Genomic DNA, 11002 nt, shown 5'->3' on the forward strand with positions numbered 1-11002 from the left:
GGCCCTCCACCAAACCCACGGATGACACTGAATTAGTAAAGTCCCTGGAAGTACAAACTATTCAAGCCTCCATAGCTCTTGTTAGCCCCTGTGCCAACAAGAATTTAAGAACTAGGAACATGAGTTGGCAATTCAGCCTCTTGGGGCTGCTCCATCACTTAGTACGACCATGGATCATTTTGGCCCAACTCCACTTTCTTGCGCGCTCCTATAATTCTTTAACCTATGAAAAATCTGTCTGGCTCCTCCTTATATTTATTCTGTATCCTGGCATCCACTGCACTCTGGAATAGTGAATTCTACAGATTCAAGACCCTTTGAGAGCAGTAATGCCATCTCATCTCTGTTTTAAATATGTCACCTATTATTATAAAACTATGACCTCTCACTCCTAAAAGGGGAAACACCAACTCTACATCAACTATATCAATCCTCTTTAGTATCATATATATCTCAATTAGATCTTCTTTCATCCTTCAAAACTCTAGCAAGTAAAATGCCCTAAATTGCTCAATGTCTCCTCATAAGACAAGCCTTTCACTTCTGGAATTAATCTAGTGAACAATCTCTGAACTGCAATGCAATAAAATCCTTCCTCAATTAAGGGGACTAAAACTGTACAGAGTACTTCAGATATGGGTTCACCGACGCCTTATACAATTGCAGCCACACTTCCCTACTTTAATATTCCATTCCTTTAGCAATAAATGTCAAAATTCTGTTTGCCTTCCTTATAACCTGCTGTACTAGTTTGTTGTGACTCACACAGCTTCCTGAATGCTTGTCCCAGAATTTAGCCAACCCTGTTTTCACCCAACACCCATGGTATGCTCCATGCACACCATCCTCCTCAACCCATTGTCTATACTAATCAGCATCAGCAAGCCACCAGCCTCACCACATTACGCTGCCTGCTCTTGGTCCAACTTTCACACCATGTCGCCTTCGGAGATCAGGGACACCTATAACTTACTGTTTCAGACAGGATACTGTCTTACACATGGAGACATATGCACCTCATGCATCTACACAGAAAGCAGCCTATGGTTCCTACCATACTTTCTCGGTGTTCACTCACTCTGTGCTTACTTGGAAGCTGCCTGCCTCTGTATACTTCACATTGCTTTTTTGCACAGAATGGGAGAAGTAGGCAGCTTGTCACAGTGGGAAGCACTGAATAGTCAGGGGGACGGAGATGTCGTTTTGTGGCACCACACTAGGTCAATATCACATTTACAGCAAATGCCAGCAGTTTATGCAGCAAACACACTGCATGTGCTTCAAGCAAATGGCTATGTCTGAAAGTCAAAGAGGAATATCCCTTACTAAGGTCAATCAGGGGATTCTGCTATATTCATTAAAGGGACTGCTCATTTTCAAAGCAGGCTGGTGAGACAGCAATGGCAGTGAGAGCGGGCTGGAGAGGCGGTGAGAGCGGTGAAAGTGGTGAGAGTGGGCCGGTAAGGCAGTGAGAGGGGGCCAGTGAGAGCAGTGAGAGCAGGCAGGTGAGGCAGTAGGAGGGGGCCGGTGAGAGTGGTGATAGCGGGCCGGTGAGAGTGGACTGGTGAGAGCGGGCCGGTGAGACAGCGATGGTAGTGAGGGTAGGCTGGTGAGAGTGGGCCGGTGAGGCAGTGAGAGTGGGCCGGTGAGAGCGGTGAGAGTGGGCCGGTGAGAGCGGGCCAATGAGAGCGAGCCAGTGAGAGCCGGCCGGTGAGAGCAGTGAGAGTGGTCCAGTGAGAGCAGGCCGGTGAGAGCGGTGAGAACGGGCCGGTAAGAGTGGTGAGAGCGGGCCGGTGAGAGTGGGCTGGTGAGAGTGGTGAGAGCGGGCCGGTGAGAACGGTGAGAGCGGGCCGGTGAGAGTGGGCCGGTGGCGACCTCCTGAGCGCCCTAGCGATTGGAGCGGTGCCTGCACCATTGTTGGGATGGGGCTTGGAGCTTTGAGATCTGGACATTTTTTTTCTTGCTTACCTTTTGGCTCTGTTAAATCTTTTTATTCAGGGTTTTGTAACCAAGTGGGCACCAGTGATTGGCAACTTAGTGCACTTTTCACTGTGCTTACGTACTCTTATACTTAGTATATGTGACAAATAAATAAATCAAAATCCAAAAAAAATCTAAAATGACAGGTGTGTGTCAGTAGCGTACATTAGAGTAACAACAATCTTCCACTTTTTCTCTGACAGTTTCCTGCAAAAGGATCATTAAAAGAGGGGACAGCATCGTGGCTCAGTGGTTAGTACTGCTGCCTCACAGCACCAGGGACCTGGGTTCAACTTTAGCCTTGGGTGACTGTCTGTGTGGAGTTTGTATGTTTTCCCTGTGACTGAGTGGAGTGCTCCAATTTCCTCCCACAGTACAAAGATGCGCAGGTTAGGTGGATTGTCTATGCTTTGCAGGGATAGAGCGGGTGTGAGTGGGATGCTCTTCAGTAGGTCAGTGCAGACTAGATGGGCCAAATGGCATGCTTTCACACTGTATAAGTTATTTTAAAAAATAGTTTCCTGCCAATAGTCCCTGTGAAGTTGTGAAACTAGCAAAATGTAATTTGTAGTGCTACTGGAAATGTTAATTTGTTTTGAGTTGAATGCAGTAATTAGGAAAATAGCGCTTAAATTTCATTTAATTTTAAAGAAAAGTTAAACATAATGACAATGCAGACTGTTCCAAAAGATGAAGTAGGAAGATCAAAACTGAAATATTTAATGTGATATTAATATTGAATTAAAGCACAGTTGTCTTTGGTATAAATTATAATTACAATCAAAAGATATATGGAAATGAACTTATTTTCAGCAGAAATTCCCCTTCCAGCATAGAAAAGAAGCATACAGCTTTCAAACTTATTAAAGAACAGCTCAATGGTTGAAAGTGGAGCAAAGCCAAACAGTTTTCCACTTACAGTGATGGTATTTACTCTGGCTCAGTATTCTACAAATTACAGTCACGACATCAGTCAATTTTCCATTCTGCCAGTTTCGCTCATTTTCCCTATTGTTATTCCACATTGTTTATTGCCCTTTAAGTTTCCATTATCTCTCTAATGTTCATTAAATGCTGTTTCCACTCACTTCCATAAAGTCTGCATACTTTCTGATTTTTTCTCAAATGTTCATTTTAATGTCTCAAATTTTCACCAAATGTGTTTTAGATTCTTTTCTAACAAAACCCTAGAAATAATAATTACCAAAACAGACAACATGACATCATTAGACATATTGAAAACTATTCTCCGAACAGACCTGCTTCCCTTGAGAAAGTTTTCAACTAAATATTAAATCCGGTGGAAGCTTGTTCAGTGGAATGTTGTATTTATTATAAATAGGTCTGTACATTGTGCTGCAGTGGTCTCTCTTGAGAGGTTAACATAGTGGTAAAAAACTCTTCTAAACTCCTACGTACAGTACATTAAAATTACTGGCATCCACAGGGAGAGGTGCAGCCCTGCTCTTAAACCTAATGTGGGATCACTTAGAAAATATCAGTCAAAATTGCAGGAAACGGCATATTTTGATGTATAATTTTTCAAAGAGAGAGCATGTTCTCTGGCCCCCTGTCTTCCTCATAAGAGTCTGTGCCTCTGCTTATCAGATTTGCCTGTCACATTAACTGACTTACATGTTGGAAGCAATGCAGTTAGGTGTTAGGTTAATCCCAGACATGGCATCACTATTAGTAAAATTAGGAAAAAAAAGGTGGAACTTTGTCTCCTATTGAAATTTAGGCTATATAAACATTGTTAGATTATGTATAATTCAAGGAGGTCTTCTAAAATCTTCTAAATTTAAGTGTTAGGTCTCTTGCATTTTGCAGTTCTCCCACTTCAAAGAAATAAGGCCTAAGACCCAATTTTGGGCCACCTTGGAACTCATTATTTTGGTGCAGGGACCTTAGCCTGCACCCATCAGGGCTGCCCACATCTCCATGCTTACATGTCTCAGACTCTCTTACACTTGTGCACAAATAGTGAATCAATATCTAAATGATCCTTAAATACGAAGATGTGAAAATGACAGTCAGGAAAACCCGAGGTGGTCTATCAATCTTCATGATTAGACACTTTCTAACCAGTTCACTAAGTCTATCTGAGTCACTAAATCAGCTGTTATTCTCACAGCGCTCTTCTGGACCATTTTCAAGGCCACTATATCATCCATTGTGTGAGCAAAACTGTATAATGCTTTACCATGCCCCTCATAAGACAGATACAACGAATTACTCTGAATATTGTAGACTGATGTAAGACTCCATTAGAATACAACAAGATTCCCAATCAGAAATTCAATGAATGACAAGTTTGTCAACTTCTGATGTTTAAGCTATTTTAAACTCTCAAAGAGTCTATCATGATTTTCTAATCTGAAAACTTTTCACAAATAGCGCAAAATTGTTATGGTACACAATGAGGCTATTCAACCCATCATGCCTGCTCTGGCTGTTTAAACAAGCATCATTACCTGATAACAACCTCCTGCTATTTTCCCCATACACTTGCACACTATTTCTATCCAAACAATCATCCAATGCCCTCTTGAATACCTTAATTGAACCACCTTCACCACACTTCCAGGCAGCACATTTCAATTCCTAACTACTCACTATGTGAATACTATTTTGACTTAATTGTAGTCATAGGTATTGGAAAATCTGTCAACAAATGTGCAAAATATCACTCAGTATATTAGATATTTTAATGCCAGACTGAATCCAAACATGGATTCCATAATGACAGTAAGATAAATTTGTTTGGTAATTGGTTTTATTACAAATTCAGACTATATGTGGAAGTTTGATTGGCTTCAAGTGGATCAAGGTTAATATTTCCACTGTCAGCTAAGATGTTCCAACACACTCTTAAAATTAATATAAAATCAAAATATTGTGGATACTGGAAATCTAGAACAAACAGTTCTGAAGAAGAGTCAGACCAGGCTGGAAATGTTAACTGCATTTCTCTCTGCAGGTGCTACCAGGCCTGCTAAGTTTCTCCAGGATTCTTTGAGTTTGTACTCTCGAAACTAAACCCTGGTGATGTGATTGGTTGTGTATTCATTATCAAAAGTTAACCGTGCCTTGGAGGAGGCCGAGAATGTGGTGAAGGACCATAATTAGGCATGATGACCCTGCAAAGATACTCACCCCCTTCCTGCTACCTCAGCAATTCTGTTACGTGTCAAGATCAAAGGCAACCCCAATTAAATCCCCTTAAGTGGTCAATTAATTACCACTTGAAGGCTTCAACTCACCACTACCCTAATTATCCTCTTGGCAGGCAAGAGATGTAGCTGATTTCTCGACTATGAAACTAGGGCAACCTGCCTGCCAGGGCACAGATTGTATTTGCTCCAAACAGGGATTTGGATGGGGAATAAGCGTATAGCTACCAAAGACTAACCCCCTTCCCTTGCTTACTACTCCTCTTCCAACCCCAGCAACCCCTATCACAGGAAATCCTTTTTGCTGTTGGAATCCCTGAAGCCTGGGACTCCTGTGACAAGCTCTAGGACTCAGAAGCTACTAGCATCTGATGACTGGCAGCTGCTGGAGAGGCAGGACAGCACCGCTGAGGTGTGTAATTCGCTGAGAATCTCAGCAATCAGTTCTTTAGTGACAGACTGGGGCTCGATCTGCAGAGCTTTCTCGTCAGTGAGGGCAGGGAGGGAGTCAGCCACCCCCCACCCCCCGAAGTCTGCCACCAAACTTTATTTAATTTCAACTTGGGCCCATGGTCTATGGGGTAACAGATTTAAAACAGAGATGAGGAGAAATTACTTCTCTCAAAGGTTCATGAATCTATTGAATCCACCATTCCAGAGCGTGCCAGATACTGGAACATTGAGTAAATTTAAGGAAGAGATAGACAGGTTTTTAATTAATAATGTGTTGAAGGGTTATACAAAGTGGGCAGGAAAATGGAGCTGAGGCCGAGATGAGATCGTATCAAATGGCAGATCAGGTTTGAGGGGCTGAGTTGCCTTCTCCTGCTCTTATTTCTTATGTTCTTATGCCTAGAGATGAGTTTAAAACAGCTACCAAAGAGTACAACTTAATTTTTGCCCAGTAATAGCATGTTATTAAGGACAGAATGTTTGTACCCCTTTACTGCCCATGAACAGTGCGTTTTTATATGTAAGAGGTATTTTATTCCAAGCCCCTGGAGTATGAATCCCAAATAAATAATTTAAGTGGAGAGCATTTCTGAGTTAAACAATCAAGGTTATTTGTTCTTGTACATTTCACAGTGTTCATGAGTATTAAATACACGTGAAAGTAATATTCTGTTACAGATAGCATCCCTACGCCAAGGGGCTTTTGTGGTGCAGTGGTAGTATCTCTACCTTTGATCCAGGAAGCCCAGGTTCAAGTCCCACCTGCTCCAGAGTTAATATCTCTGAATAGGTTGATTAGAAAACTAGGTTAAATCAAGAGAAAATTATTTCAGCAAATACCATGGGTGATTAGGTATGGGAGAATAAAGCCATTTGGTTGTGCGTACTAACACTTCCAGATGTTAAAAAAGGAAAAACAAAATTATCGCACAGGAGGTCTCTTGTGGTGATGTGATATTGTCCTGACCTCTGGGCCAGGAGGCCCAGGCTCAAGCCCCACATGCTCCAGAAATGTGTCCTAACATGTCTGAACAGGTTGATTGGAAAATATAATTATGTCAGTTTTAGATTAAAATCAGCAGCTTTCAAGGTCTCGCTGTTAAGTATCTTGGCTGCTTTCTGATTTGCACATATGTAAACTATGTTCACAGCCTGGCTTTCTAATCAATAAATTATTGATCTGATGGCTTTGGTCCAAGGACTAAAAGTAGCTTCTAGCTGCCCCTTTAAGCAGACCAAGCAGACATAGCTGTCCTACCATGTGAATTTTACACATTCAACATCCATTTTCCAAGTAATGAATGATGAGTATATTGATTCTAACATCCTGTGTTGAAATGTAACAAATTTGAGATTCACTCAGCCTAATTTCGATTGGGGAAGCAATCATAATACTATGGAAAGTTGATCAGGTCGATTCATGATCCATCCATCTCAAACACCCTTTTATCCAGAATGAAAGATGGAGAGAGAGAGTGAGAGAGAGGGAGAGGCTTGACATTCCACTGTCCTGTTATGCTGATTCATCCTTACATATATATGAATGTATGAATTCCCCCAATGGCTGTGAATATCTATTTTAAGTTAAATATTCACTTCAGAATTGGTACTGTCAGTAGTTCAAATGCCAAAGGTCACGTGATTTACAAAAGCCATTTTAATTGCCTGTTTGAATTCACTTTTTATAAGTCTTGATGTCTTTTTGTTCCCTATATAATGATAGATTGGCTGAAAGACGGAGTTTGCAAATGATGTCAATTTAAAACAACAGAGGGAGAATTTAAAATAACAAGATTTAGAACGGTGATGAGGAGACATTTCTTCACCCAGAGAGTGGTGGGCCTGTGGAATTCATTACCACAGGAAGTAGTTGAGGACAAAACATTGAATGTATTCAAGAGCTGACTAGATAAAGCACTTGGGGCAAATGGGGTCAAAGGTTATGGGGTGAAAGCAGGATTAGGTATTGAGTTGGACAATCAGCCATGATCGTGAAGGATGGCAGAGCAAGCTGAAAGGCCCAAATGGCCTCCTCCTGCTCCTATCTTCTACATTTCTATGTTTCTATATAAGTGCAGTTAAAATACACTATAGTCCCATAGTTGCTTTTCAGGTTATCTGCAGTTTTAAGACTACACAAATAAGAATAGGAGTAGGCCATTCAGCCCTTGAACCTGTTCCAATTCAAGTGCATCATGGCTGATTAGTGTCTCAAATCTATTCACTCATTTTTGCTCCATATCTCTCAATATCTTTACCTTGCATTGAGTATAGGAGTTGGGAGGACATCATGCGGCTATACAGGATATTGGTTCAACCGCGATTGGAAAATTGCATGCAATTCTGTTCTCTGCTTTAGGAAGGATGTTGTGAAACTTGAAAGGGTTCAGTAAAGATGTACAAGAATTTTGCCAGGGTTGAAGGGTTTGAGCTACAGGCAGAGGGCTATTTTCCCTGGAGCATCTGATGCTGAGGGGTGACCTTATAGAGCTTTATAAAATAATGGATAGGGTAAGTAGATAAAGTCGTTTCCCCAGGATGTGGGAGTCCAAAACTAGAGGGCATATGTTTAAGACGAGAGGGGAAAGATTTACAAGGGACCTAAGGGGCAACTTTTTCACGCAGAGGGTGGTGTATGTGGCAATGAGCTGCCAGAGGAAGTGATGGTGGCTGCTACAAATACAATATTTAAAAGTTATCTGGATGGGTATAGGAGTAGGAAGAGTTTAGAGGGATATGGGCCAAATGCTGGCAAATGGGACTAGATTTATTTAGGATATCTGGTCGGCATGGACAAGTTGGACCGAAGGGTCTGTTTTCGTGCTGTATATGTCTATGACTCTATGGTTCTACCAGAAATGTATCAATCACAACCCCAATAATTTCAGTTACCGTAGAAATCACAATCTTTTTGGAGGAATGAATCCCAGGTTTCCACAACATTTTGCATGAAAGATTTCTTCTTTCCTTCACCATTAAATAGTGTATAGTCCAATTTTAAGCAATGTGTTCTGAATTTCCCACCAGTGGAAATAATTTCTCTGTGTCTACTCTTTTAAATGCATCATCTTATAAAGATCTTGAATAGATCACACACTGAATTTAATGGAATGCAATTTTCCCATATAACTTAATCCAGAGTTCTAAAGTGGGTTTTGGGATCTCAAGTGAGGTCACAAGCTGTAACTTTAGAGCCATGAACTCTGAGTCAGCTCCACTCCCCACCCTCACAACCCCCTATTCTGACAGCTCTCATCGAGGAGCTCACGAAAACTTTCAAGACTTAAATTGGTGTCACAGTGGGAGAAGATTTGGGAAGCATTGATGTAGGCCTTTAAACTCAGATTAATTCTGATGAATCATCACTGTATCCTCTCTAATGTTAATATATCTTTCCAAAGGGTTGGAGCCAAAAACTGATTCTGACCAATGCCCTGTTCAACTGAAGCATCTTGTCCATATTTTTATATTCTAGCTTCTTTGAGATAAATGTACCTCTTGATTTTAAATTACAACCTGCCAGGATGAAATGGGTTTTACCTCTCCACATTAGCTTTACGATTCTTTCAAATTTATTAATAAATATGAACAAAATACCAATAAAGGAAGAGAAAGAACAACCTAACAAATATGTATTTAGAAATCACTATGTCCCATTTGCAGAAGGTTCCAAAGACCTTCACAGCCAATTAATTTCTTACAGAGTGTAGTCAGAGTGACAGCTAAAAATGGCAAAAGGAAATTGCACAAAGCAAGATCCCATAAATAACTAAAAAAAGACAAGTGACTGATATGTTTTGGATCATGTTGGGTGAAGAAAACATGATGTCCAGGACCCCATGAAAACTCGCTTCCCTCCTTCAAATAGTCAAGGCAATCTTTTATATCCACTCAAATAGGCAAACAGGGCCTCTGTTCAAAGTTTCACTGAAAAATTGCATCTTAACTCCCTCAGCACTGCATGGAAGTACTAACCTACATCCCAAAATTGGATTTAATCATTCTGATTAGAGGCAAGCATTTATTTTGCAGTTTCACAAGTTTAACTATAAATTACCAAAGCACGATTGAATCAAGGTGATACATGTTTTTGCCAATTAGTTCTAAAATGGCACTGATAGTTACGGTTAATTACAAAAGAACACCGATTGTTGTTGTTAGTTTTAAGATAGTATCATAACCAATTATGATTTTAACAGAGATCGCCTAGCTATGGTTGAGCAATAATGCTCATGATAACCATTGCTGGTACACAGAACACATACAATTCCCCATCACTGAAGTACACTCAAGCTCTATTGAACACAAACAGCTCAGCACGATGTCAGGATAACATTATTGCTAATCTTTTTTTTTATATTCACTCATGGGACATGGTGTCAGTGGCTGACTAGTATTTATTGTCTGTCCCTAGTTGCCCTTGAGAAGGTGGTGGTGAGCAGCTTACTTGAACCACTGCAGTCCACATACTGTAGGTAGACCTATAATGCCCTTACGGAGGGAATTCCAGGATTTTGACCAAGCAACAGTGAAGGAATGGCATATATTTCCAAGTCAGGTGATGGCTTGGAGCGGAACTTGCAGATGGTGGTGTTCCCATGTATGTGCTGCCATTGTCCTTCTAGATAGAAGTTGTCATGAGTTTGAAAGGTGCTGCTGAGGATCCTTGGTGAATTTCTGTAGACAGTTACACACTGCTGCTACTGAGTATCAGTAGTGGAGGAAGTGGATGTTTGTGGATGTGGTGTCAATCAAGCAGGCTGCTTTATTCTGGATGGTGTTAAGCTCCTTGAATGTTGTTGGAACTGCACCCATCCAGGCAAGTGTGAAGTCTGCCATCACACTCCTGACTTGTGCCTTGTAGATGGTGGACAGGCACTGGAGGGTCAGGAGGTGAGTTACATGCTTCGGTATTCCTAGCCTCTGACCTGCTCTTGTAGCCACTCATGTTTATATGGTGAGTCCAGCTGAATTCTGGTCAATGGTAACCCCTCAGGATGCTGATAGTGGGGGATCCAGTGATGGTAACACCATCAAAGGTCAAGGGCCTGTGGTGGGAATAGGGTACTGAGTTGTATCATCAACTGAATGGGGAAGCAGACTCAAAGAACCAAGTGGCCTACTCCTGCTCATATTTTCTTTCTTGCACTACATCTGTTTGCTTGATTCTCTGTGTAGCCCAAGTGTAAATGTAACAACATGATGGCTAATGTCATACCAATATAGGATTTATCATTGATAGGTTCTGTATTGAGAGTTGACTGCAGCATGCAGAAACAAGATAAAGAAGACATATATAGGACTATGAGATAACAAGGTGTAGAGCTGGATGAACACAGCAGGCCAAGCAGCATCAGAGGAGCAGGAAAGCTGACGTTTCGGCTCTGGACCCTTCT

The sequence above is a fragment of the Rhincodon typus genome, chromosome 8, assembly GCF_021869965.1.
Source record: "Rhincodon typus isolate 14 chromosome 8, sRhiTyp1.1, whole genome shotgun sequence".
Taxonomy (NCBI): domain Eukaryota; kingdom Metazoa; phylum Chordata; class Chondrichthyes; order Orectolobiformes; family Rhincodontidae; genus Rhincodon; species Rhincodon typus.